Raw genomic sequence first — 21,903 nt, forward strand, 5'->3', positions numbered from 1 at the left:
GTTTATAGGCATGATGAATTTCTTCAGGAAATTTATTTATAACTTCGCTAACAGTGTGGCGCCCTTGAACTTACTCCGTAGCAATGGCGTCAAATTTGAATGGGGGCCGTCCAAGCAAGCCGCTGTTGAAGATCTGAAACTAGCTCTTTGTAACGCCTCTGTATTAGAAATTCATCGTTCAAACTGACGCCTCGTTATCGGCGTTTGCCGCTATCCTTCTTCAGGAAACGGTAGTCGGAAGACGACCTATCGCCTATGCTTCTAGGACCTTATCGGCTGAAGAGGCCAAATATTCTATCTATGAACTTGAGGGTTTGGCAGTTCTGTTTGCACTAGAGAAGTTCCGACTCTATCTGAACATGTCGAATTCGACCTGGAAACGGATAACCAAGCCTTAAGTTGGGTATTAGCTAGACCCCGTCGTAATGGTCGGATAGCCCGTTGGGTCATCAGGATTTCTGCCTTCCAATTTGGTGTGAGGCATTTTAGAGGATCTGAAAATATAGTTCCGGATGGACTAAGCTGCATGTTTTCTCGTGAAGTGGAGAGGACAGAACAGGAAGATAGTTCTTCTCTTCCCACGCCCATACCTTCGGGTATTAATGCTATCCTAACTGATGCCCCTATGTTATTTCGGGATATTGAAAAATATCATCGAGGAGATCCAATGCTGGCTCCTATAATGGAAACCCTTTATTCTGGGAAACATGTTGTCGCTTGTGTGTTGAGAAACGGGGTTTTGTGTTGCCCATCGAGGCACGATCAAAAGACGAAAGTAGTAGTTCCAGCTGTGCTTGTGCCTATGATCTTCAAGTACTATCATGAGACCCCATTAGGGGGGAATTTGGGCATCTTAAAAACTCGGGAAATGATGCGAGGGATGTTGATTTGGAAAGGTATGGACGGTGAAATCAGAGAATTGATAAAAGCTTGTAAACCTTGCTCACATAGTAAGCCCACCTTGCCCACTAAGCTAGGTCTATTTTCGTCTCATCAAGCGTCTCGCCCCTTGGAACGTCTATATATAGACTACGTGGGACCTTTCCCACAATCCAAGGGGAACGGAAATATATTCTGGTGTGTGTAGACGGCTTCACAAGATTTTCTTGGTTATTTCCTACTAATCTGGCAACCGCGCTGTCTATAATATCTTGTTTGAAAACTATTTTTGCTTCTTTTGGTCCTTGTCAATATATAGTTTCTGATAATGCTAAGGCATTCACATATAACTTATTCCGTAAATTCTCTTTTGACCTCTCTATCTCACACGCAACTACTTCAGCTTATTACCCTTAATCGTCTCTCGCTGAGCGAGTTAATCGTAATCTCCGTTCTGTCTTAATCGCATTTCATCATGAAGAACATTCCAGTGGGATACTTCTCTGCATTGGTTGGCTTTTGCTCTAAATGCGGCAGTTCATGAGCCACACAAGTTCTCTCCAGCATCTATCTGGTTTAAGTTTATTCCTAACACGCCTCTGTCTAATCTTTGGTCACTTAGTGATATATTACCAGGGACGATAGATCCCGATAAGATTAGAGATCTATGGAAGAAGGCTAAAACCAATCTTAAAGTTTCCCATGAAAAGGTTAGAGAAAGATATGATCGTGGACGGAGGCCCACCAATTTAAAGGTCGGAGATCAGGTCATGGTTTAAAATTTTATTCCTGCGGGCAAGCTTGCCCCCAGATTCCATGGACCGTGCAAGATTTCAGATTTATTAACATCGGTTACATAATTGGGCAGTAACCCAGCCACGGAGAGGATATTTAGAATTCACCTCTCTCAGGTGAAACCTGTGTAAATTCAAGGTTGTTTTACATTCGCCACTAAACATTGGCAGGAATCGAAGGTTATCTTTCTTTTTAAGAAGCGTCGCCAGCTTAAAATGTATTTAATGACAATTGGGAGGCCTTCTGCCCTTATTATAATAGGTATGTGGTGAGATTTCTGCGTAAAACCTTCCCTTCTGATAAAAATTCCCGTAGTCCATTTCCTGGTGGCCATTACCTAGCCCCCGTCTCCTTCAATCACGCATTGCTGTCACACACGCACAATCAACGCCGCCCGCCCCTCTGCCTCCTGCAAATAAATTTTGTACTATCATGCTCTAGCAAAACAATTTCTGTAGCAGAGATACTTATAGTTTCAGTACCCCCTCAGCCGTCGGCGGCCGTATCTCAACATCTGGTGAGCGATACCAGAGTGGGGTAAGGGCCCACTCCACTCAAGTGAAGTCTCCTGCTGAGCTGCGCGCTGGAGCTCCACCCTTCTGGAGGGGCTGAAGTGCGGTAACTCTACCGCCAATCCATCTAGGGACTGTACTTCAACATCTGATCTGCGGCGACCATCACCATGAATATCCCTCTCATAACAGCGGGAGAGGTGTATCTGAGGGTACTTGGGGGGTCCGGGGGACGTCGCTTGAGTATTAGCAGTATTCTACGATGGCATGAAGACGTCCTAACTAGTTTCACAACTTTTTTTTTCAAAAAGAGACTTTCAGCCAGAAATTTCTCATCTATAAAATTTCAATGTGAAAATTTTCTCCTTTCAAACTTCTTCTTTGTCACCCAAGGAAGGCCCTTGGGGGGGAGGTAGTCTGTACCGCGTGGTACATCTCAACTCCGCACATTTAAAAGAAGCGCCTTAAGGAACGCTATCTCTCATACTAAACGTGAAACAGCTACGGCTTGAAGTTGAAACATTGACCAGAAGAGGTCACCTTTGAATTATTGAGTAATGTGTCATTTTGAAGTTGCTTAAACTAACTGCATTTATTTTTTTGTGTTCGTTTACGTAAAGAAGTTTGAACTTTTCTCCATAGATGTCATTACAAAAAAGCTGAGGTAATGCACTCTGGTGCAAGGTAGAAGAATGAGTGATTTAAAGAAGTTTTGTGTTATTATGTTATCTCAACTAAATTAACGTTCACTTATTTTGTTATTTCAAGGTCTGCAACACTCCTTTCTCATTCCGCCAGCTTTTGAATCTTACCAATCAGTAATTGTCTGTAATTATGTTTCAGCCAATAATAGGCTTCTTGTATCATTTGAATTTGCCAATAAATTGAGAGGGTGTGTCCGGATGTAGTCCAGAACCCTCACGAACCATCTCCCCGGGTATATGAGGTGCGGATTTCTCAAGCTACCTAGTCTTTGATCGCCGAATTTCCATGTGTGTGTGGGTTAAGACAGGAGGCGAGGAGCTTCGTTCTTCCGCAGGCAGTACATCAGCCCAAGTATGACCACCAGTGTTATATTTCTGTAGCTACCTCCGCAGGCTTTCACTAGGGGAAGGTTCTAAATTCTAACTATGCTGTTGGTTTTACGTCGTACCGACACAGATACGTCTTATGGCGACGATGGGATAGGAAAGGGCTAGGACTGGGACGGAAGCGGCTTTAGCCTTAATTAACGTACAGCCCCAGCATTTTCCTGGTGTGAAAATTGGAAACCACGCTAAAACATCTTCAGGCTGCCGCAGTGGGGTTCGAACCCACTATCTCCCGAATACTGGATACTGGCTGCACTTAAGCGACTGGAACTATCGAGCTCGGTAAAATCTAACTATGTAACCACCTGTTCTCTAAAATGTAAACCTTCTTTCGGCTAATGTAAAATTTCATAAAGACTTAAATTGTAAATGGGGGATAGAGAGTGCGTTACCCTCTCGAGTTCCCCTTCAATGTATCTTGAGGTGACTACGATTTTGTCACTGCTTCTCCTTTCTGTAAAGCATTAAATTAACCTTAATTCTAGTCACCTCAGTAGCCTCTGCATCATCGGGCCGCGAGCCCAATTAGGGTTTTATACTTAATTTTCTAGGAGCACAAGGGTACGCCTCCTTACATTTTGTGTTCGGGTCAGTAATTTAACCTGTTCTTCTTTCCATGAAGGCCCAGTAGTTCGGGTAATAGATACCCTTGTGTAAAAATTGTATAAATTATAGGTTGGGCCTAGAGAGGCCAGAAGTTTGTAAGATTTTTTGGGTGTAATTGGGAGCGCAGTCTCCTTGGTTAAAGTTGGAGAGCATGTAGGCTCTTTTCTGAGATAGCTAATTTTACTGTAATATTGAAGGGTGCCTTTGGAAGGTCGTATTTGTAAACATTGGAGCAAAGTGCTCTTGAATTGGGAGATTCTCCCCTAATCCAACTAAACGCAACATTTGCGATGTTGTAAACGTGTAAATTTGGAGCTGGAAGCTCAGCACTTGTAATTCCCAATTTGCTGTTTGTACCTGTAACCTTGTTATTTCACCTAGTGAAAAGTTTGGACATTATTATTATTATTATTATTATTATTATTATTATTATTATTATTATTATTATTATTATTATTATTATTATTATTATTACTACCGCATTTTTGTGGATCGCAGAGAGGTAAAAGAATGTGCGGGGTGAATGGGTCTATCTACTATATCAAAGAATAACTTAAAACTTTAAATAAAGGTTATATTTCTTTTCAAATCACAACCTTAATAATAATAATAATAATAATAATAATAATAATAATAATAATAAATTATAAATGATATTATTATTATTATTATTATTATTATTATTATTATTATTATTATTATTATTATTATTATTATTATTATTATTATTATTATTATTATTATTATTATTATTATTATTATTATTATTATTATTATTATTATTATTATTATTATTATTATTATTCTTTGTATGCAACCCGTCTTCTCAGGTCTCTGCTATGGAAACTGGAGATTGAGGACAACGAAGTACCGCACCTTGCACCGACGTGAATACAGTTCTTAGTCCCACGCCGAATCACAGAATGGGACGTGTTATCAGATGGTAGCGATATTAACAGAACACCAAGCTTACTACTGCCATTCGTACCACGTTACGCACCGACCCTAGCAGCGTAACTGCAAACTGATCTTCCGTTTGCTTAGCCCATCACCTACATTCTCGTTCCATTGAGGACTAGGCGACGCTCTAGTTCAAGTTTTTAAATGCAACGAATACAGAAAAATAAATAAATAAATTTTACCTAGGATTGGATACAGCTTAGTAGTTGCCATTTTTGCGTATTAAAAGGAATGTGGTTGATACTGTATTAAATCGTTGATGACAAAGTTCTCCGCATTGCTGACATTTTGATTTAAGAGATTAACTCCAGATCTATTCCTTCCTCTACTTTCTGGCATTTTTTCAATTAATTGAGGTCGGCACTTGCGTATGAGGCTGAGTTTTACGGATGGATGCCCTTGCTGACGCCAGCCCTATGTGGAGGGATGTATTCACTAGTACGAGTTTCTATGGTGGTTGGTAGTGTGGCGTGTTATATGTAAATGAAAATGAAGTGGATTAAAGGAACGCAAACATGCAGTCCCCGATGCAGAGGAATCAACTATTCACAGTTATAAACCTCGACCCGGCCAAGAATCGGACGCGCAGCCCTCCGAACCGAAGGTGTCACGTTAATTATTCAGCCAAGGAGCCGGACTATATATGTATTCGATCTACGAGCAAAAATATCCTGTACTTAAACTGGAATTGAATAATATAAAATCGCCAGGCGATGAGAAGGTGCACATCTTGGTCGCCGAAGCTCAACTGCGAGAACACAATCTGTGGGTGAAGGTCAATGCTTCATTGCGGCTACACTGGTACGGAGGAGTGGGGTTCTGTGTTAAGGGCGATTCTTTGTGAATTGACCTTTTCCTTTGAATCACTTATTGTTTGACGGAAGTACTACTCGGATATCGTTTGGCTCACTAATGCTCCTTTACTTTCTTCTTCTTCTACCGCTTTTACCTCGGCTGTGGGGTCGCGAGTGCGAATTGTGTCCCACATGTGGGTTTGGCACTGTTTTACGGCTTGGTGCCCCTCCTATCGCCAACCAAGCAATCACAATTGCGTGCTTCTGTGGTGGTTAATAGTGTGATGTGTGATGTGAATATGAATATGAAGGGAAAAGTGTTAGGACAAACACAAATACCCAGCCCCCGAGCCATTAGAATTAATCAGACGTGATTAAAATACTTCGACCCAGCCGAAAATCGAACCCGCGACACTCAGAACTAAAGGCCACAACTCTGACCATTCAGCCAAGAACTAACGCTCGTCTATTTTCCCAAACGAAAAATAGCCCATGGCGCCAAGGAACATTTGCCGATATCAGATATCAAGGAGGTGACAGTTACAGAGCACCAAGTAGACCAACTTGCGCAGCAACTTTCGAATGGCATATAAGTGATCATTCCATGAGCGTATTTATTAAATTATCACAAGCAACTATGTCATGACACCGCCTATGTGGTGTAGTGGTTAGTGTGTTTAACTGCCACCCCCGAAGGCCCGCGTTACATTCCCGGCTCTGCCACGAAATTTGGAAAGTGGTACGAGGGCTGTAACGGGGTCTACTCAGCCTCGGGAGATCAACTGAGTAGAGGTGGGTTCGATTCCCACTTCAGCCACTCTGGAAGTGGTTTTCCGTGATTTCCCACTTCTTTTTTTGCTATTGGCTTTACGTCGCACCGACACAGATAAGTCTTATGGCGACGATGGGACAGGAAAGGGCTAGGACTGGGAAGGAAGCGCCCGTGGCCTTAATTATGGTACAGCCCCAGCATTTGCCTGGTGTGAAAACTGGAAACCACGGAAAACCATCTTCAGGGCTGCCGACAGTGGGGTTCGAACCACCTATCTCCCGAATACTGGATACTGGCCGCACTTAAGTTTCCCACTTCTCCTCCAGGCAAATGCCGGGATGGTACCTAACTTAAGGCCACGGCCGCTTCCTTCCCTCTTCCTTGTCTATCCCTTCCAAACTTCCCATCACCCAGCAAGGCCCCTGTTCAGCATAACAGGTGAGGCCGCCTGGGCGAGGCGCTGGTCATCCTCCCCAGTTGTGTCCCCCGACCCAATATCTTACGCTCCAGGACGCTGCCCTTGAGGCGGTAGAAGTGGGATCCCTCGCTGAGTCCGAGGAAAGAGCCAACCCTGGAGGGTAAACAGATTAATAAGGAGAACTATGTCATGAACTTGTAGTGAATTATCTAGATGTTTGTTCAATGCATAATTGAACCGGGCAGGCCAGAGATTTTAGCAACATTCATTCTCTAAGTGTACTGTGCACTGTATTTGGTGCTTATGTAAGATCGAATGTTATTGAACGTCCATTATACACAGCATGCATGATCAGGTTCAAAAGTCTAAAATATGTTTTCAGCTTTATTATAAAAGAATAGCTTGCAATTTATACATCGAGGTTTGATACATTGAGAAGGTCTTATGAATGCATTGGTATAGGTGAGAGGAGTTTGGTTACGCATTCGATAACGTACGATTCCCTATGTCGGAACGAGCCGAAAGACGTTAACAACGAGAAGTAAAAGTTTCATGGTTTGGGAAAAAGGGAAGAAACTCTACGTATCAGCTGGCAACATCAATTGTTGTATTTTACAACTGTACAGTAGGTAAATTGGAAAGAGGGAAAACAACCAGATGATGTGTCAGCAGTTAGGACCAGGTATGCTTAGCAAGTGAGGGAGAGAGGTGAAGAACAGTTTGTGTGTGTAAACACGGGACATAAACAGCAACACAAGGGAGAAATTTACGCAAGACTTAACGTGAATGGACGAATTTATCATACAAAACATCAGAGCTACTATTCGAATTGCCCACTCATAGTTTTGGGAATATACGCTGGTTTGAGCTGCAGCTGAGTGCTGGTCGCCCGCTCAGTAAGTGTGCATTCGTGCAGTACGTAGGCCTACGTCGTGAAATAGTGTGTTATTCATGTGGATAGGGCAGTGTTTATAGAACAGTGTGTAGGTTAATTCTTATATTCCATCTGAATATATAGCAAGTGATTAACATTTCTTGGATCTAAATGGAGTCGAGCCTATATGGCGAGGGAGGCGAGCTTCCTGCCCCACACGCCCTAGTGGGATTCACCTCACACATGTCAGCCATCACACGAGCAGTGGTAGGCCTAAACGTTATGTGCGCATTGGGAGGACACTCAAGAGAAGTGAACCGTGTTATAACAAACTCGGACATGACCGGGGCGAAACAGATGTATTAAGAGCTCGTTCAATGATGAGTAGGTTTCCGCTAGTAAAATTAAATTAGTGTCTAACGTTTGTACTTCATAAACAAAAGTTACTAAGCTGTAATTACGTACTGATGTGGACTATGAAAATGGTAGGAATTCTTATTTTCCTTATCTGTTTACCCTCCATGGTCGTTTTTTCCCTCGAACTCAGCTAGGGATCCCATGTCAACCGCCTGAGGGGCAGTGTCCTGGAGGTTCAGTCCCTTGGTCGGGGATACAACTGGTGAGGATGACCAGTACCTCGCCCAGGCGGCCTCATCTGCTATGTTGAACAGGGGCTTGTGTGGGGGTGAGAAGTTTGGAAGGGATAGACAAGGAAGAGGGAAGGAAGCGGCCGTGGTCTTAAGCTGGGTAGCATCCCGGCATTCACCTGGAGGAGAAGTGAGAAACCACGAAAAAAAACCACTTTCAGGATGGCTGAGGAGGAAATCGAATGCACCTTTACTCAGTTGTCCTCCCGAGGCTGAGTGGACCCCGTTCCAGACCTCGTACCATTTTTCAAATTTCGTGGCAGAGCCGGGAATCGAACCCGGGCCTCCGGGGTTGGCGGCTAATCACACTATATACTACACCACAGAGGCGGACAGGAATTCCTGTACGTAATAACATAATTTTGTAGTAATAACATTGCCAACTGACCTCGCATATTACAATCAGAACAAGTGGCAGTGTTACATAGCACGAGACTTAATGGTTAGCACACCGTAACCAAAACAATAGCTATTCTCCATCCGCACGCTGCTTAATCTACACCGACTGAGCAAATGTCATGGGATAGCGGAGCACTGATGCGCAGGTGTCTTGTCTGCGCACCACACGCCCCCTGTGCCAGCGGCAGTTGTATAGGAGACCTTGCCAGCAGTGGCTGAGCATGTGACAGGTGTAATATGGAACGTCGTCGTGAGCTGACACCGTTCGAACAGGGTATAGTGGTCGGTGCCCGGAAGTGGTGCGGGAATTCGGCTTCACACGATCAGCCGTGTCCAGGGTGTATCGTGAGTGGTTGAATGCGGGTGTCACCGTCCACTACAGACGAACGACCGGCCGTCCAGCCACCCTCGATGACCGTGACCGGTGACATCTGAGACGGATTGTCAATAGTGACAGACGGGCAACCGTGCACCAAATCACGGCTCAATTCAACACAGGCCGTGCTAGACACGTCTCCCAGTGGACAATCCGTAGGAACATGGGTTCTATGGGGTATGGGAGCCGGCGCCGCACAAGGGTGCAACTGTTAACCCAACGGCATCGGGCACAACGACGCCCATTTGTCGCCAGTCATCCGGGATGGACACTGGAACAATGGCGTAACATGATATGGTCGGACGAATCACGATTTCAACTGCACCATGCCGATGGGAGGCACCGTGTATGGCACAGACCACATGAAGCGATGGATCCCGCCTGCCTCGAAGGTGTGGTCCGGGGCGCTGGTGTCTCTGTTATGGTCTGGCGTGCATTTTTCTGGTATGGAATGGGGCCTTTAGTTGTTCTGGAAGGGACTTTGAATGGTACGCGGTATGTTGAGCTGCTCGGAGACCATCTCCAACCATTTTTGGCCTTCCAGCGCCCAGACGGGTCTGCGGTGTTTCAAGATGATAACGCGCCGCCACATCGCTCCCACGTCGCAGGGGAATGGTTCCAGGAACATACAGTGGAGGTCCAATGACTGCCATGGCCAACCAGGAGCCCTGATATGAACCCTATCGAGCATATTTGGGATGTCCTAGAACGCAGGCTCCGTGCCATGGATCCTGCACCCACGAATAGACCAGCATTGGCGGCCGCTCTGCAAACGATTTGGTGTCAGCTGCGTCCAGAGTACTACCAGGGACTTGTCGACTCACTTCCACGGCGTCTCATTGCAGTTCGCAGGGCCAGAGGAGGCCCCACACGCTATTAGGTGACTATCTCATGACATTTGCTAAGTCAGTATATGTGTACATACAGATTATGAGCAGGCAAGTAGGACGACTTCGCTAGGTGTCTTTCGGTAAGCTTGTCTTATACAGTATCCTTCATATAATCTAAGACCGAACGCACGTGTTTGTACTCTGCGCTAAGCCAGCTGCCTCAGCCGAACTTATGTCTCACGCGGCTCCCCTGCTTGAAGCGTGTTGTCAATCATATACGAAATCTTACCTTATAAAAATGATGGAAGTGTCGTCCTCCCTGGGTTATGCAGGCAATGTATCTGGTAACCACATTCTGGCTGACTCGAGTGAGTTCTGCCATTGTAATGTTCCTGATTTCATTCGTGATATTTTATTTCAGTTACTTCAATGTGTGAGCTCTGTTCTATACACTTTTTCTTTCAGTTTAACCCGCAAGATTAAATCACGCACTGTTAGATCTGGAGAACTAGGGGGAAACAGACCAGCACTGATCATTCTGTCTGCAAACACTTCCGAGATTGTAAGAATGGAATCTTCGGCTGTATGGACATGAGCTGAATCTTGTTGAAACAAACCACGAAATGTTTCTTCTTCCGCTAACATGGAAGAACGGTGTCAAAAATATCATCTATGTACTTCCTTTTAATTACTGTCGTCTCAAAAAATTAGGCCCAATTATTCGTCTTGCACTAACAACACAACAATCTTTCTATTATAATGGGGGACTTCATAAACACCATTAGGGTTTTCTGCGCACCAATTGCGAGAGTCATGCCTGTTCACATGACTCTTAGTACGAAAATAAGGTGTTGCAATCATAATTGTCTCAGCATGTTAATAGCTGAGATTCAGACTGGCATCCGATACTTGCCAAGTCATACATGTGCGGGCTATACGCGCCCCTCTCGTACTGGAGCTTACATATTGGAGAGTAAAAACGCCGTTTCGGCGGTCTTAGTTGTAATAATAATAATAGTGTTATTCGCTTTACGTCCGACTAACTACTTTTATGGTTTTCAGAAACGTCGAGGTGCCGGAATTTAGTCCCAATGGAGTTATTTTACGTGCCAGTTAATCTACCGACACGAGGCTGGCGTATTTGAGCACCTTCAAATACCACCGGACTGAACCAGGATCGAACCTGCAAAGTTGGGGACAGAAGGCCAGCGCCCCAACCGTCTGAGCCACTCAGCCCGGCCGGTCTCAGTTTATATGAGAGACTCTGTAGTAAATGTAAGTAGGTCTATAATCTACTAGTAGAAATCGAAGCGGGCCGATGACCTAGATGTTAGGCCGCTTTAAATTACAAGCAAGAAATCGAAGCTTCATAGTGCTTATGTCAGGTACCCTGACAAACAGAATAGTGGCAAGGTCAGGTCTAGAGACGTAAATTTCTCAGTTCCTAACCCCCGTTAGGGTAAAATAAGAAATGATACTTCGCTTTTATTAACTGAACTAATGGAATAGAATAAGTCAGAAATATGAGTAGCCAACCTTAGGAGTTTACCCTGAGAATTATAATTCAAAACAAACTGATGTACCATATAAGGAACGCTCGGTGTGCCAAACAACTTTCCATGAAGAAGAGTTGCCATTATACGTATCTACTGTATTCACGGAACATGCTCACACGTAGAACCGTACTTGTTGTCAGTAATTCAATGTTTTAACTGTTTACACTTAGAACATATGCAAAAGTAATTGAAATTGGAATCGAGATACATTAAATATTTCGAGCTTCAGAATGTACCGTGGAAGACAGCCCTAGATGTATTATTGGTATGGTCACCGTCCGTCTACAGGAAAAATGTGTCCGGAGTACCCTAGATTAAGAGAAGTTAAACAGATTATGGCATACTGCACCATTACGTCATACCGAATGAGGAGGCACTGGATCAAGTCAACAAGGGTCCTTACGCACAAATAACTGACGTGCCAGCGGTAACATTTAGTATCATAATGATTTCCCCCCTCATTCGCGAACCATGTGACCTTGCCGCGGTGGGGAGGCTTGCGTGTCCCAATGATGCAGATAGCCGAGCCGCAGGTGCAACCATATCGGATGGGTATCTGTTGAGAGACCAGACTAACGAATGGTTCATCGAAATGGGGGGTAGCAGCCTTTCGGAAGTTGCAAGGGCGGCAGTCTAGATGATTGACTGATATGGCCTTGTAATAATACTCAACATGGCTTAGCCGTGTTGATACTTCTACACGGCTGAAAGCAACGGGAAACTACAGCCGTAACTACCCCCGAGGACATGCAGCTCTCTCTGTATGAATGATGAACTGATGATGGCTTCATCCCGGGTAAAATATTCCGGAGGTAAACTAGTCCCCCATTCGGATCTCCGGGTGGGGACTACACGAGAGGGGGCTATCATCAGGAAGATGGATAATGACATTTTGCGAGTCGGAGCGTGGAATGTTAGAAGTTTGAATCGTTGTGGTAGGTTAGAGAATCTGTAAAGGGAGATGGATAGACTAAAGTTATATGTAGTTAGTATAAGTGAAGTACATTGGCAGGAAGAACAGGATTTTTGGTCAGGTAACTACCGAATTATCAACACAAAATCAAACAGCGGAAATGCAGGAGTTGGTTTAATAATGAATAAGAAAATAGGGCAGCGGGTAAGCTACTACGACCAGCATAGTGAAAGAATTATTGTCGTCAAGATAGACACCAAACCAATGGCCACCACAATAGTGCAGGTCTATATGCCTACTAGTTCAGCGGATGATGAAGAAATCGAAAGAATACATGAGGAGATAGAAGACTTAATACAATATGTAAAAGGTGACGAGAATCTAATTGTGATGGGAGACTGGAATGCAGTGGTAGGCCAAGGAAGAGAAGGTAGTACAGTAGGAGAACTTGGATTGGGACAAAGGAACGAAAGAGGAAGTCGGCTGGTTGAATTCTGCACTGATCATAATTTAGTCCTTGCCAATACTTGGTTCAAACACCACAAACGACGGCTGTATACGTGGACGAGACCTGGAGACACTGGAAGGTATATAATAGACTTCATTATGATTAGGCAGAGATTCAGAAACCAGGTGTCGAATTGCAAAACTTTCCCAGGAGCAGACGTGGACTCTGACCACAACTTGTTGGTCATGAAATGTCATCTGAAGTTGAAGAAATTGAAGAAAAGAAAGAATGCAAACAGATGGGATCTAGACAAGTTGAAAGAAAAGAGTGTGAGGGATTGTTTCAAGGAACATGTTGCAAAAGGTCTAAATGTAAAGGCTGAAGGAAACACTATAGAGGAAGAGTGGAGAGTCATGAAAAATGAAGTCAGTAGGGCTGCTGAGGAAATGTTAGGAAGGAAGAAAAGATCAACTAAGAATCAGTGGATAACTCAGGAGATACTAGACCTGATTGATGAACGACGAAAATACAAGAATGTTAGAAATGAAGAGGGCAGAAAGGAATACAGGCGATTAAAGAATCAAGTGGATAGAAAGTGCAATGGCTGAAGGGGAAGTGCAAGGATGTCGAAGGCTCTATGATCCTGGGAAAGGTAGATGTTACGTATAGGAAAATCAAGGAAACCTTTGGAGAAAGGAAATGTAAGTGTATGAATATTAAGAGCTCAGATGAAAAGCCACTTCTAGGGAAAGAAGACAAACCAGAAAGATGACAGGAGCATATCCAACAGTTGTATCAAGGTAAAGATGTAGATAATTTGGTTCTGGAACATGAAGAGGCTGTTGATGCTGATGAAATGGGAGACCCAATTTTGAGGTCAGAGTTTGACAGAGCTGTGAGTGACCTAAATAGGAACAAGTCACCTGGAATTGATGACATTCACTCTGAATTACTGACTGCCTTAGGCGAAACCAGCATGGCAAGGTTATTTCATTTAGTGTGCAAGATGTATGAGACAGGAAAATTTCTATCTGATTTTCGGCAGAATGTTGTAATACCTGTTCCCAAGAAAGCCGGTGCTGACAGGTGTGAAAACTACCGCACCATTAGTTTAGTATCTCATCCCTGCAAAATGTTAGCACGTATTATTTACAGAAGAATGGAAAATCAAGTTGAAGCTGAGTTGGGAGAAGATCAATTTGGCTTCAGAAGAAATGTAGGAACACGTGAAGCAATCCTGACTTTACGTCTGATCTTAGAGGATCGAATCAAGAAGGACAAGCCCACGTACATTGCATTCGTAGATCTAGAAAAGGCATTCGATAATGTTGATTGGACCAAGCTATTTAGGATTCTAAAGATGATAGGGATCAGATACTGAGAACGAAGAATTATCTACAATCTGTATAAAAATCAGTCTGCAGTGATAAGAATCGAGGGCTTTGAAAAAGAAGCAGCAATCCAGAAAGGAGTGAGGCAAGGCTGCAGTTTGTCCCCTCTCCTTTTCAATATTTACATAGAACAGGCAGTAAAGGAAATCAAAGAGAAATTTGGAAAGGGAATCACAGTCCAAGGAGAGTAAATCAAAACCTTGAGATTTGCCGATGATATTGTTATTTTATCTGAGACTGCAGAAGATCTCGAGAAGTTGCTGGATGGTATGGATGGAGTCTTGGGTAAGGAGTACAAGATGAAAATAATTAAGTCCAAAACAAAAGTAATGGAGTGCATTCGAACGAAGGCAGATGATGTAGGAAATATTGGATTAGGAAAAGAAGTCTTAAAGGAAGTAGATGAATATTGTTACTTGGGTAGTAAAATAACTAACGATGGGAGAAGTAAGGAGGACATAAAATGCAGACTAGCACAAGCAAGGAAGAGCTTTCTTAAGAAAAGAAATTTGCTCACTTCAAACATTGATATCGGAATTAGAAAGATGTTTTTTAAGACTTTCGTGTGGAGCGTGGCATTGTATGGAAGTGATACATGGACGATAACTAACTCAGAAAGAAAGAGAATAGAAGCTTTTGAAATGCTGTGTTACAGAAGAATGCTGAAGGTGAGATGGATAGATCGAATCATGAGTGAAGAGATACTGAATCGAATTGGTGAGAGGAGATCGATTTGGCTAAATTTGACGAGAAGAAGAGATAGAATGATAGGACACATCTTAAGACACCCAGGACTTGTTCAGTTGGTTTTTGAAGTAAGTGTAGGTGGTAAGAACGGTAGGGGTAGACCAAGGTATAAATATGACAAGCAGATTAGAGCAGATGTCGGATGCAATAGTTACGTAGAAATGAAAAGTTTAGCACAGGATAGGTTTGCATGGAGAGCTGCATGAAACAGTCTATGGACTGATGACTCAAACACAACAATGATTTCCCAGTATCGACGGCATGTTCTTCAAACACAGTTAATGATCATTTTGAGAAACAGCCCCTTTTGGTCTTATGGCAGTTCAAACAACCACCTAATTTTCAGTAGTCATATTCTACCTTAAGTGACCATACAAATTTATTCTATCTATTACTGTCACATAAGAATGCTGAGGGTGAGATATGTAAATCGAATCACAATGAAGAGGTACGGATCGGTTAGGTGAGAGGAGAACGATGTGGTAACATTTTACCAGAAAAAAATATAGAATGATAGGAGACGTCTTAAAACAATCAGGAATTGTTCAGTTAGTTTCCGAGCGAAATGTAGACGATAATAACGGTATGGGTAGACCAATGCTTGAATATGGCGTAGATGTAGAGCGTAGTTGTTACGTTGAAGTGAAAAGCACAAGATAAAATGGCATGGAAGCTGTATTTATTTATTTATTTATTTATTTATTTATTTATTTATTTATTTATTTATTTATTTATTTATTTATTTATTTATTTATTTACTTATTTATTTATTTATTTATTACGGAAACCGAAACAGTGGAATGCCTAATTACAGATTTCCGTAATTAATAATATGTTTGAAATAGAGTAGCACAATGCAACACTTAGAAATTGCGCAACGAAGAAAAATAAACTAATGACCAAAGCAGCGGAAGAAAATTTAAAAATAAGAAGAAAACTATCTGCCTCTGTGGTGTAGTGGTTAGTGTGATTCGCGGAACCTCCGGAGACCCTGGTTCGATTCCCGGCTCTGCCGCGAAATTTCAAAAATATGGTACGAGGGCTGGACCGGGGATCCACTCAGCCTCGAGAGGTCAACTGAGTAGAGGTGGGTTTGATTCCTACCTCAGCCATCCTGGAAGTGGTTTTCCGTGGTTTCCCACTTCTCCTCCAGGCAAATGCCGGGATGGTACCTAACTTAAGACCACGGCCTCTTCCTTCCCTCTTCCTTGTCTATACCTTCCAATATTCCCATCCCCCGCCAAGGCTCCTGTTCAGCACACCAGGTGAGGACGCCTGGGTGATGTACTTGTCATCCTCCCCAGTTGTATCCCCGACCCAGAGTCTGAAGCTCCAGGATACTGCCCTTGAGGTGGTAGAGGTGGGATCACTCACTCAGTCCGAGGGAAGAACCAACCCTGGAGGGTAAACCGATTAAGAAGAAGAACAGGGTAACTGTAGGGATACAACAATTAATAATAGGCTACAATTATTGGCAAATGAAAAGAACGATAAAAATTAAAAATTGAACTTAAAACGAAGGGGAAAACTTATATCTAGGCACAGGAAGATAAATACAGATATGACGCGTTAGTAACGGTATAATACAGTAAAAAGTAATAGATATTACCTTATGTACAATAGAGGGCACAGGAATAAGAACAGGAAAAAAGGATCATGAAATAAAGGAACTACGTTAGGTTAAAGAAGTTTCGATTAACAGAGGCATACAAAGGAGGAACAGCCGAGTTTCTGTCAGAAGGTAAAGAGATAGGAGAGTTGGAATGCGGATAAATGAAGATTTTTGAACAGTACAGAGACGGGAATACGAAATATAAAAGGGTGGATTTATCCTGGTTTTGCGAGTTATGACATGTAAGGAAAAGAGGGATACAAGTTCAGGAGAACGAAATGAAAAGTTAAGAGCTTTACACTGGGGGTCCACCATCCCCTTGCGATCAAGTTTTATGCATCCCTTCACATTAACTGCAATTCTGGAAGACATCGGTCGCTCTTGCTAAACCGGGGTAATATAACGAGATGTGTGTTTACGGGCTAGAAGACAGCAGGAATCGTGAGCGCCACTATTAATTCATTGTGGGTACCTCGAATGAACCCGTAGAAAGAGTACAGATACGCAGAACACTTCATTTAAAACAGGTGGTATACGCGCAGGCCGGGAGCACGGTACAGTATTGGAAGTAAGCTCCGTAGATCAAATGTCGCAGTAGCTCACATGGCAAGTGGCCGTGGATGTGATAGTGGACAGTGCTCGAGGTAGGATGTTCGAATTCCACATAATAATATTTTAACAGCCAGTTGCCTGGGATGTTATAAGGTTGGATACCTGATAGCTTCCAAGGACTGATTTGTTTATTAGACTCTTTAAAAGACTTTATGCATTGAGTATGGTGCTGTGTTGGACGAGAATGAGGAGTGATGATGGTCTGTGGCCAGTTAGCTACGTCGTACATGTTCCAAGCTTCGTAAACCACAGGTAGGGCACAGTATGCCTGTTTGGAACGATAACAACATGTGATGGCAGATAAGTATGTAGCTAAGCAAACTCCCCTTCTTCGAAGCAATTCACAACACAAAGTTTACTCGCTGCCTCGAGATAAATTACAGAGACGAGTATGTGGATATGTCACTTATCTATGGAGGATCTAGACTGAATGCATACCAGGCACAACGCCTGTACCAACAACGCTATCCGGATACATGGCAACCGACGGGCATGACATTTCGGAGTGTGGAAAGACTCCTGTAGGACACTCATCCCTGGGAAGGACATGCCGTGACGTCTGCTGACGATGATGTGGTCGTGTTTGACGCTATCCGACGCATCCGTCATACTAGCACACGATAAATAGCACAGGAGACGAACATCAGCCCAGCGTCTGTTATGCGGATATTGCATACCCACCGGTTTCACTCTCACCATCTGCACTGAAAAATGAAATGGCGTATGGCTTTTAGTTCCGGGAATGTCCGAGGACAAATTCGGCTCGCCAGATGCAGGCATTTTGATTTGACATCCGTAGGCTACCTGCACGTCGTGATGAGGATGAAATGATGGTGAAGATACATACGTCCAGCTAGCGAAATTACCCAATTAAGGCTGAAATTTCCGACCTCGCCGGTAATCGAACCCGGGACCCCTGTGACCAAAGGCCAGCACGCTTACCATTTAGCCACGGAGCCGGACACCCTCTGCACATACGCCAAGAGCTCCATGGTCATGATTTCGATGCCCAGGTAGCGTTCTGTCAATGGATCCTTCAGCATGTGGACCCTGATCCTGCTTTCCTAGCAACTCTCTTATTTACGGACGAAGCACGATTCCCCGACAATGGAACCGTTAATCGCCATAATATGGATTACTGGAGTGTGGATAATCCCCATTGGGTGTGACAAATAGCTTTCAGATACAGTAGGGCGTGAATGTATTTTGTGGAATCATGGGAGATCACCTCATCGGACTCCATTTCTTTGAGGACCATCTGACCAGCCAACGCTATCTGCTGTTCTCCAAGATGAACTACGACTGTTTCTGGAACATGTGCCACTCCTTGACCGCTGCAGGATGTGATTTCAACCCACGGAGCTCCACCGCACGTGGCGGTGGTCGTCCGGAACCATCTCCATGCGACGTATCGTGATAAGTGGATAGGACCTGTCGCCTGGCCCGCCAGAACGCCTGATCTTATGCCCCTGTATTTTTTCTGTGGGTTCATGTAAAGCAACTGGTGTATGCACAGGAGCCGGACAGTCCTTGTCACCTAAGACAGTTCATCACCGAGGCATGCCGATCCGTTTCGCCAGATATGTTGCAACGGGCCAGACGCACCTTACAACATCGCGCTCAGCTCTTTATCGACCACAGGGCTCGATAGTTTGAGCAGGTGCTGCGTTAAACGACGTGGATAACTGAAATCCTGTCACATGTTTTCTAGCCACTATCAACCGAGCTCCATACGAACGACCCTTTTCAGGGCCAAATAAACAAATCTGTGTGTGAAAAATACCGGTATTAAGTATACAACCTTGCCACATCCCAAGCAACTGTTTTAAAAAATACTTGCATGGGACTTGAACATTCTAACCCTCGAACACTGTCAACTATCATGTATCCTACAGAGCGCTAGCCATGTGAGCTACTGCTACACTTCACGTACGGCGCCCATTTCCCAGGCTATACTGGCCACAGACCATCATCTCTACATCCTCGTCCAACCCAGCACCATACCCAGTGCAACGATACATACGGTCTTTTACAGAGTTAAATAAACAAATTAGTCCTGGGAAGCTATCGAGAATGCAACTTTACCACATCCCAGGCAATTAGCTTTTAAGAAAAGATCTCATGTGGGATTCGAATCTCCTATTTCGAGCACTGTCCACTATCACATATTTCCCCACCTCCTGGCCATGTGAGCTACTGCGACACTTGACGTGCGGCACCCACTTCCCAGCCTATACAGTACCGTTCCCTAGGCCTGTGCGTCCACCTCCTGTTTCAAAGTACGTGTTCTGCATATCTGTACTTGTTTCACGGGTTCATTTGAGGTACCCATAATGAATTAATAGTGGCGCTCGCGATTCCTATCTTCTAGCCAGTAAACACACATCTCGTAATATTACCCCGGTTTAGGGAGAGGGGCTGATGTCTTTCAGAATTGTAGTAAATGTGAAGGAATGAATAAAACCCGATCGCAAGGGGCTGATGATCCACCCGGTATATGAATCTAAGTTCGGCTACTTACCTGGGAGTAGTTAATGGGCGAAGGCTTAGCTAATCCAGTATCCTAATGCTGCTCAAGTTTCTCATTCAGATACTCTGGCTCTAACAATGGCACAGAAGAATGACTGCATGCCGTCAGTGTGATTAAGATTAGTGGGTGAAGAGGTGAACAAAATGGGAGACGCGCATGGATATCCGTGACTTCAGAAAATCTATGCAGCAAACCGGGATGTAACATTGCTTGTGAGGTTATCTGTTGTGTATGGGGGAAAATAAAAATTTACTATCAATCATCACTCCTAAATCTTTAAGTCTTTTTGTTCTGATACAGTTGGGAACGGGTTACCGAGGAGGGAGTATTTACTAGGAATAGAGAATTTACGAAGCGGGATCGAGATGGAGGTACACTTGGCAGGATTAGGCTTAAGACTCCACGTAGAGTACCATTCAGAGAGAGAATTAAGCTCACTTTTTAAGGAGTTTACGTCTGATAAAGAATGAAGTTGTTTGAATTTAATCAGAATACGAACTTATGACCGGACAACAAAAATCCCAACCTTCCTCAACAACAGAACTCAAAGTCCACATCCCAAGCTCCACCTGTTCATGCATATTCATGTTATATTTCAGCTCATATTTATACTAGTGGAGGAATCAAAAGGAGGCGCCTCCACACGATAAAAGCGTCCTCTTCTACGCGAAATGTTACTTCATTTGATTACTAGTAATGCTGGCACTTAGTAAATTATAAGGTAATTATTGACCATCAATCGCTAATAGGGAGAGTCTAGAGCAAAACGTCTCTCATCGAAAAGTAGGTGTTGCCGTTCTCTATGAAACATAGCTTGTCTTCTTTCTTTCTTTCTTAATCTGGTTATCCTGCAGGGTTGGTTTTTCCCTCGGACTCAGCGAGGGATCCCACCTCGACCACCTCAAGGGCAGTGTCCTGGAGCGTGAGACATTGGGTCGGGAGATACAACTGGGGAGGATGACCAATACCTCGCCCAGACGGCCTCACCTGCCATGCTGAACAGGGGCCTTGGTGGGGGATGGGATGATTGGAAGGGATAGACAAGGAAGAGGGAAGGAAGCGGCCGTGGCCTTAAGTTTGGTACCATCCCAGTATTTGCCTGGAGGAGAAGTGGAAAACCACGGTAAACCACTTCGAGGATGGCTGAGGAGGGAATCGAACCCCCTCTACTCAGTTGACCTCCCGAGGCTCAGTGGACCCCGTTCCAGCCCTCGTACCATTTTTCAAATTTCGTGGCAAAGCCGGGAATCGAACCCGGGCCTTCGGGGGTGGCAGCTAATCACACTAACCACTACACCACAGAGGCCGACAACATAGCTTGTACCATCCAAAGAAGTAAGTTTTTTTAATTATTTGAATTCGAACCGACAGAAGAGAGGAATTCGGTGGCCCTACATTACCAGTCAAAACACATGTCGCATACCAGACTATCAACCTTATTCTGACAATGCCAAGTGCAATAAAGGTAACAGCTGTTCGCAAAGAGGATGTTACCTGTCTCTGCAGGAATGGAAGTCACAATTCTCAAATGTCTATTCTTCGACTTCCTTAAGGAGAATGAAACGCATGGTTTTCCATGTGAATCAAGAACATCTCTATCACCTCAATGTATCCGATAAGTGGAACAACATATTTAGAGGATGCCCTTCTAAAAGAAAATAATAGGAAAACATGTCATTGATGTGTGGTAATTAGCTCTGATGATTTCTGATCCGATCATACCAATTTTCATTTCCAGCAGAAGCCAAGATTTACAGTAATATGCAGGACTGAAGAAAGTTTTACCATTCTTGTTATACGTTGTATGATTAGCAGCAGTCCTTAGTTTCCTTGTGGAGTTTCGCTGTGTTGCTCTCATTCTTCTTGCAAACCGTAACCTTACTGTACCTGTAGCTTTCCTTCGAGGCGCAAGTACCCCAAAGTCTCCAGATACATCGAGATATGTTGTAGGCAATTCCATAAATATAAGGACACATCGCTGTACAACTATTGTTCTCATGGCTCCTAGCTATATTATTTCAAGTTATTTCAAATTGCTAGCTTGTTCGCCGCTTCTTTCTTTTAAATACGGTTCTAGTATTCGACAGACTGACATATCTGAATAAAAGTATCAGTTCTTGTTTTACTAATAAGCTATAGTT

This window comes from Anabrus simplex, chromosome 2 (genome assembly GCF_040414725.1).
Source record: "Anabrus simplex isolate iqAnaSimp1 chromosome 2, ASM4041472v1, whole genome shotgun sequence".
Taxonomy (NCBI): Eukaryota; Metazoa; Arthropoda; class Insecta; order Orthoptera; family Tettigoniidae; genus Anabrus; species Anabrus simplex.